The sequence below is a fragment of the Cyprinodon variegatus genome, unplaced genomic scaffold (genome assembly GCF_000732505.1).
Source record: "Cyprinodon variegatus isolate N-32 unplaced genomic scaffold, C_variegatus-1.0 Scaffold75, whole genome shotgun sequence".
Taxonomy (NCBI): domain Eukaryota; kingdom Metazoa; phylum Chordata; class Actinopteri; order Cyprinodontiformes; family Cyprinodontidae; genus Cyprinodon; species Cyprinodon variegatus.
In genome coordinates this window covers 256,965-265,214 of record NW_015150528.1, presented here as the reverse complement: position 1 = coordinate 265,214, position 8,250 = coordinate 256,965, and the positions used below count along the sequence as shown (strand labels likewise).

At 36.3% G+C, this 8,250-nt stretch overlaps 1 protein-coding gene across 2 annotated transcripts in view; it reads right to left on the bottom strand.

Annotated features, from left to right (window-relative positions):
* kcnj5 (potassium channel, inwardly rectifying subfamily J, member 5) overlaps positions 1–8,250 on the bottom strand; it is a 37,237-nt gene that overhangs the window by 17,139 nt on the left and 11,848 nt on the right. The gene's annotated exons all lie outside the window — the stretch shown is intronic.

Below are 8,250 nucleotides of genomic sequence, written 5' to 3'. Positions count from 1 at the left end.
AGTAACAGCAGCACTGCATCATCATATTTCTACTCAGGTAAAAGTAGTAATTCAAAAAATTATTCATATAATAGTCAAAATATACTTGGTGAAAAGGAATGGAATACTAAGTAACTGATCTTCTTACTACTTCTGCTTACATTCATAACAGCTGATTTAATATAAAAAAAATGTGTTAAACATACATTTATGAGCAAATTATGGTATTTCAGATAATGAAAGGGAAAAAAATATATATATAACATACAGAAATTGCAAAATACTAAATTCAGTTTTTTGTTTTAGCACTTGACTTCTGAATGAAAATAGCATCAGGCTGCACAGTAATAAAGCTACAGAACAAAAAAGAAAACAAAGTTTCACATGAACATAACATTCAGGTGTGTGTCTCCTTGGTCCATCATTGTTTAATATACATTTGTTTTTCATTAACTAAATGATTCAGTGTTTAGAGTAGCCAATGTAACTAGTTACTACCCGCCTCTACTTACAGAGTATTTTTAGTTATTCAAAGATAGTTTTAACACGTGTTTTAAACCAATGTTTTTCTGGGGTAGATGCTACACTTACTGTAGTGAGAGTACTTAAGCCAAAAACTGAAACCTAATTTGTGGTTTGAGAGAAGCAGCTTCAAGAACCCTAATCATACCCGCTCTGTTTGCCAAATGAGACATCACGCGCGTCAATATTACTGTATATTAGTCCAACCAATCAAGGCGTTATATTCAATAGGAATTTTCTGAGTACTCAGATGCAACTGGCATTCATCTCAACTCAGACAAAAATGGCAGCTCCACGTTAAGTGAGAAAAGTAAAAAAAAAAAAAAAAAAAAAAGACTGCTACTAGAATGAGCAGAATATCACTGCAGTTCTGCTTTTGGCCAGAGGTGGCAGTATCATTTGATCTTGCCTCTAACTAATTTGTAACCATATCAGACCTCAGTAAATCTCTTCAGTAGAAAAAAATATGACAGAAACACAAATTGTGCAATATACTACTTTTAATATCAGTGGATATAGTTATTCAACTTTAATCAATATATAAAATTATTTGTGGAGTGGAATTATTTGCTAACCTGCACTATCTAGTGTTAGTTATATTCAGTATTCACTGTTTGAACAAAGCCTTTTGTCAGTGAGTCAATTAGGTTTAGCAATTATAATGATAATATGTTTAAAGTATAAATTCTTGTAAACAGATTCAGTTATTAAAGGACTTTTAACTTAATCTGATGATATATGCAAAGTTTCCAAAACAGCTTCTTCCCCACTGCCATTCAACTGCTGAATGTTGAATAAAACAAAAAAAATAAAAATAAAATATCGCTGAATTTTGGAAAACTTTAAATCATATCTGATGTTTATATTTCAACCACCGTGTTTACATTTTTATCACTGCTGTCTTGAGAGCCGTACTGTACGAAATTTATTTTGTATATATATATATATATATATATATATATATATATGCATAATTTTATGGTGTCATCTAATTTGTAACTGAATCTTGGCATTCATTAGTATTGTTGCCCGGCAGCAAGACTTATCAGCTTTCCTTGGGCAGTTCTTTGTGGCCTTTGCATGTTCTTTCTGTGCATGGCCAGAGTCTCTCCAGTTTCCTCTCACAATCCAAAGTCACTTTGGTTAGGTTAAATAATACAATATATGTATTAGGAAAAAATATACTTACAAATAAAAAAAAATACCAAATACGTGTCTTTAACCAACTAACCATTGAGGGATGAAACTAGTACAGCCCTCTAAGGGCTATGAATCCCTAGACAATGGATTGATGGATTACTTATTTTACCCAAAATATTAGTTGTTTAAATACATGCAGGTTATAGGTCAGTCTTTGGACCCAAATCTTGGTTGCTGTATCATGACACTACACACATTTACAAATATTTTCATTAAAAAACATATATTTTTAATTCCATAAACAGAGTTTTTAGAATAATTTGAGTAATCAAAGATTCAAGTGCTTGACATTTTTTCTGCAGGTCTACTGAAATCTACAATAACAGCTTTTTTTTATCCTTTTTTATTTGATTTATAACTATACTTGCTTACATACCCATTCTTGCCCAAACTCTATAAACAAACATTTTTCCACATCAGACACTCTGTCTAAAATAATAACACTGACAGTTCCTCTTTCAAATGTTTGGCTAATTGGGCCTTTTTTGTATTACTGTCAGCAATCTTCCTCTGTCACACTTAAAATAAACAGAAACCTCTGGAAAAACTGCAATAACTATCCCCTATTAATCATGTAAAAAGAGAAAAAACTATATGTCTTAACAGTATGTAAAGTATAAAGAGGGAATTTAGCTTTAGATTTTAGAACGGAATCAATGATGTCATTCAAACAGTTGTTTGATCCTAACCATAAAGTGGTGTGTAATTACTGTATATTTAGTGGGCAATCATCCATGTTTAACAGAATGTGGAGTAAAGATACCAAAGCATCTAAAAGATATTACGGTATTATAAAACAGGTGTTTGGAAATCATTTTGGCCTCTTATACCAGAAAGACTCAATAAATCATAATGATTTTGAAAGCCATCTTTATCATGATCCCAGCCCCAGTAGCTTATCTGATTGCTCACGTCTTTCACCTGCCATTCTCTCCCCGCTCTGTAATTATCATTTATCTTATTCACCTGCTCCCTCTGCTATATATATGGTTCAGCCAGGGCCAGATTTTTTTTTTGTTTATTCCTGTATTCTTAGTTTATTCATGTTATGTTTTCGTATCAGTTATTCATGTTAGTTACATGAGAGTTAAGTTCCTGGTTAATGTCTGCGGATTCTGGTCCTTCTCCACAGAGCCCTCAGGGTTTTGGTTCGGAGTGCGGGGGATGTCAGTTTTAATTCCCGTGATCCTGGCTCTTAAGAGATTCTAGTTCTGCAGTTATCCTGCTACCATGTATTGTCTCTGTTCCTCTAAACCACTGGGCCTGCCTGTCTCCATCTGAGTGTGTCTGACTGAACTCGCTGCTGGACTCATAGAACTCTGAACATGCCTTCACCCTTGAGGATTCCTGGAACCCTGGATCTGTCCGTTCCTGTTCGGATTGGAACCCCTGGTCAGGCTACGGACTCCAGGATCTCGGAACTGTCCGGTTCTGAACTGTTTCTCTGACCTGCCTGCTCACTGGGGTTGCTGCATCAGGGACACTCTGAATGATGCATCACGTTTGGCAGTCCATCGGCTCGATCTTGCCTATCTCGGAGAGGATGGACTGAACTAATAAACCAGGTAAGTGACTCACTCAGATAATCATCTCCTGTCAGATGATCATGGTCACTTACCTGTGTTACTCCCTCCAGAGTGTCAGGGTTTGGTTGAGGTTTGAGGACCCAAATGCAGAGGCAGAGTTTTTGTAGATTTAATGAAATGTTTACAAACAACTGAGGCAGGAATCCAAAAATCCAAAAAGAAAAATGTAAAACAAACCAGAACCATGGAGACATTAGGGGAAAACAATCAGGAGGAGCTAGGGTAAGACAAGCTAAGATGAAGTACGATGAGGAACCAGCACTGAGGAACTGCACAAGGAGAGTATTTATGGGAGACTGAACAAAGAGAGGACTAAAGAGCTCAGTGGGAGCAGGTGTGAAGAGAGGAGTCCAGAAAGGAGCTAGGGAAAAGGAGACCAACCCAAGAGGGAAACAGAGGGCAACAAATAAAAACCTAAGAACTTAAATACATCCAGAAAACACAACAAAATAGGAATTAAAAAAAAAAAAAAAAAAAATAGAAAACATGGAGCAAAGTAAAACTGAATACTCAAAAGAAAACATAACAGAACCAAGACTGTGACACAGAGTGTCAGTGATGGGCGGTTCCCCGCCCCCCTCCTGCAGCCGCTTTGGTCCGCTTGTCCTCAGCACCCTGCGTTTCTGGTCTGTTCTGTTTTATCATTTCTGTCATTAAACGATTTGAAACATCCCACTGTCTGACTCGCCTTCAATACTGCGTCCATCTGTCTCGTTTATGACAATCTTACAACCTCCCCATTTTATTTCTCGCAAACCCCCATGCTGGGAACACTTTTTCTAAAATATAAGTATTGTTTGTAATGCCTGTTTATCCTGATATAGCAATTAGTAAAGCATGCTATGCTGCTGGTCTTGTTAGTAAGGTTCCGATGCCTCAGACATATTATTATACTTACACATACTGAGAAATATAATTTGTTTTGTGTTGTTTAGATATCTGATAAAACAGTGCTTTGGTTTTGGTTAACATGTTTTTTTTTTGACAGAAGGGAAAAAAATGATTTACCTACAAAATCTTTGAAAATAATGTAGCAAAAATGTTCAAATTGGATCTAATTATGACCATCATATCATAGTACTGAGCACAACTCAAGTATTGCATCACTGCTAATTTGCCAGAATGGGTGAGGTAGGCTCAGCTGCAGTGTTTTTAATGATGTAATATTCCCAAAGAACAGACTTCTCATTGGCAGCCTTGTCAGTCCTTACATGTGCCCACATGTGTAGATCCAGACACACAGCTCTCTGCACACCTCTCACTCTAGTCTGATGTGTTTCTCCAGTCAGCGATGGCAATTACTGGAGACATAAATATAAATAATCTCTCTCAGTGAGTACCCAGGTGCTTCACATTTAATGTTACATGAAAACATGAATGCGGATATCATCTTTGTGGTTGTTTTTAGCTCCACTGGAGCCAGATGATGGGATGACAATTCGCTCTACAGATGGATTATTTCTGTTCTCAGTTTTTCTAAAAAAAAATATTAAAAAAAGGTATTTTTAGACATCTTTCATGTTTAGGAACAGAAGTAAAAAAAAGGGAAATCTCAGTCAGGTGGGATTAAAAAAAATAATTAAATAAATATATCACTAACATAAAGAGAAATTGGCCATGAAGGTGTCAGATAAATTCCTAATATTAGCAGCTGATCACCTCCGGAGATCCACAAAGTGAATAATTTGGTGAGCACCTTCTGTAGACTCTGTTTGAAAATCTCCCAAATTGGTCAACCAAACAGATGGATACACTGAGCATTGTGATAAAGCAGGCAAATAGATGCTTTCATTGCTGCATCCTGACCTCAACAACGTCTGACATTTCTCTGTCATGTTTCGTTGATGTTATTCTATTTGATCACTGACAGGCGAGGAAAGTGAATGCAAAAGCTTGTAGAGGTGGGAGAAAACACGTCACAGCTGAGCTCCACACAGGAATGTAGTGTTGACAGTGATGGTCCAAAGCAAAGGGCAAAGCGACGTGACGAGAATCCAAGCAGGGCAGGGACAGACAGAGGGACACATGGACGGCAGAGGCATGGGACGCACAAAAATGCTATCAAAGTCTCACTAAATGCAACTATGGTGTTGCAAGGTGTACGATTTTGATTCATTTTAGGTCTTCTTGTGAATTACACACAGCTCCCTGGGGGATCTGTGAACTACCCGACTGTTGAGTGTTTTCAGTAAGGCTGTAATTGCTGGGTATGTTCATGATACACTCAACGAGCCCAAATGAGAGGTGTTCGTTCGAAGATACCAGATGGGATGTTTTATCTCCATGTTTTAAGAGGGTAACAAGCATTTATCTTGTTACCAGGAGAGTGACAGGATGCTTTAGCTGAATTGTGTTTGTGTCCTGATAAGGAAAGCACTCATTGTGCTTAAAGTCAATGGGTACAAACAAACCTCAGAACTTGTTTCCTAAGGGATAACTTTGCCACATATTTTTCCCTTATTTGCTGACCCAGCAAACAGTAAAGCATCTGAACAGGGAGCAACACTCTTCAGTAGAAAACATTTTCCTCCTTCTAACTACTGACAAGTGCTATGATTTCCCCCTTGGGCTTTTTGGGGATTTAATTATTTACTTATGCAGAACTGAAATGCTCAGTGAGCTGCTTTGTAATTAAGCCAACTATTCCTTTTCCATTTGTTAGTTTTTTCTAATTATGACAACACCAATCTTGTCTCTGAATTATGCTTGATCAGCATAATTCAGAGAAGTTTTATTCGGTGAAGTACTTTCTTTTTACTTTAAACATATATCAGTGTTTTCTAGTCTTAATTCAAAATTATATAACCCACAGAAAAACTTTAATCCTAGGAGTGCTGAGAAATACAGTACTTTCCCAGTATTTGTCCTTTATGATCACTTTAGTATAGTTTTTTTTTGTAAAACTGTATTTCATAGACCAACGCACTGTAGAGCATAACTGCTTTCAGAAATCCAGATCTAAAAGGTATAACATGTATCCATCAGCCAATAATATGTAGGGCCACCATTTCCTCCAACAGAAGCTGATGGTCTTTTGGGAATGTCCCATTAAGCGCTGCCTATTTATAGACTGGAGGTTTTGCTCAGCCATAGCCCAAGCTCAGTCACTATGGATGGAGAACATCTGAGTCGAATTGAATCTCTTATTACAGATCATCTTTTTAGGATTATGTTTGTACTTTCACTCCTCAGTGTATATTTTGTGGTTTAACCCCTGTGGCACTGGCTGTATCTTTGACACGATTTTCAACTGAAAGAGGAAAATTGGCCCCAATCTAATATTTGTTGTTGGTTAAGCAGGTTTTCTACAAGGATTGCCCTGTATTTAGCTCCATCTATCCTCCCTACAAATGAATACAAGGTATTTCTTGTATTAATAGAAGACCCCTCCACACTATAATTCTACAACCAGCTTGTCATGCTTTTTCTTGGGGATTGTGTATTCAGGGTGATATGCATTTTACCAGGTAGTATTTTGCATTTAGAATGAAAGTTTATATTTTGTTCTCATGTGATCTAAATGTCTTATTCTGTGTTTGATATTCCATTAAAAACTTGGGATGTTTTATGGTTTCTTTAAAAAAATTTACTTAGATGGTGCTGTTAACAAATTCCATATGTACCGTGAGGCCCTTATCTGCGTCTCTGGTCAAAACTACTGCCACGCTGTTTTAAATTTGGCCATATATGCTTGTGTTTTAAGAGCAACTGTTGGGTGGGTCTAAATGTCTAAGTCTCGTTTTGTTTTTGAAAAATGTACACCAACACATTATCTGTTTTTCTCATTATAATGATCAAATTGCCATTTAGGGAATACAATTTAGTGCTCCATAGGCCCCTCCAACTGGTTATATTAGCTGAAGCTATCAGACAGTAAGTCCAATTTTTCCATGTCTATTTTTAAAGGTTAGCACTGCAAGAATTAAGTGGCAATATGGCACTGTTTGTAAACCAGTGGTGCATGTGGGCAATTTACAGCAATATTCAATAAATGAGAAAATGCCTTCACATGAGGCTCATTTACTAGATGTAAAGCACTTTTTGAAAACCAAAAAAAATTGTATTAAGTCCACAATTCTTTAGCAAATATTTTCTTTTATTAATCTGATGTATTAATCTAATATTAAATGTCATTTTTTCCATCAGCCTAAAAGGAAAAAATCATCACAAAAACCATCAATGTCAATCCATCAATGTCATGAAATAATAATAATAAAAAAAATTAGAAGCATGTTTTGGAACTTTTTCAAGATGTTGTGTCGAGGTTTATGAGCGATCAAATAATGTTTGAGTTTAACACAAAGGAAGATATCTTTGAGCATATTTTCTGATGGCATCCTTTAATCCAACGCTGTGTTAAATAAAGGCTAATAAACTAAAGGGTAGCCAGAGTATTGTGTTCTAGCCTGTATTTTGCTGTATCAGCCTGTCAGTTTTCATGTAGTAACTACTGTTTAATTTTACAGAACAGTACTCTATTAAAAACTTTTGATATTATTTTACAACCTAATCTTTTACTTCCATGATCTCCATAGTTTTATCTTACGACAGCCTTCTTTCTTTCTTTTGTTTCCATGATACTGTTTGTCCAAGGATGTTCTCTTTGGTCCCCTGAGGCCTTGATAAAACATCTGGATTTATACTGATATGTTATATTGCACAGAGCTGGAGTCTACATATTTCCTCTGTTAAGCTGAATTTTGAAAGCAGGTGTTTGACACAGCTTTTTGATGTTGGTGAAGATTCTCTGTCATCCATGCCATAGTCTTTCCAAAAATGTTAAAAAACAATCCACTGGGCTTTGTTTCTGAGTTATAAGATGTTTCGCTTACCACCAAGGAAGCTTTTTCAATTGCTTTTTGATGCAATAAAGCAACAATGTATAACCTTTAGCCACTAGGTGCCCTAGACCTGTAACTTCAAGGTTCAGCATCTCTGAATGCTGCAATGCTGCAAAATTTAA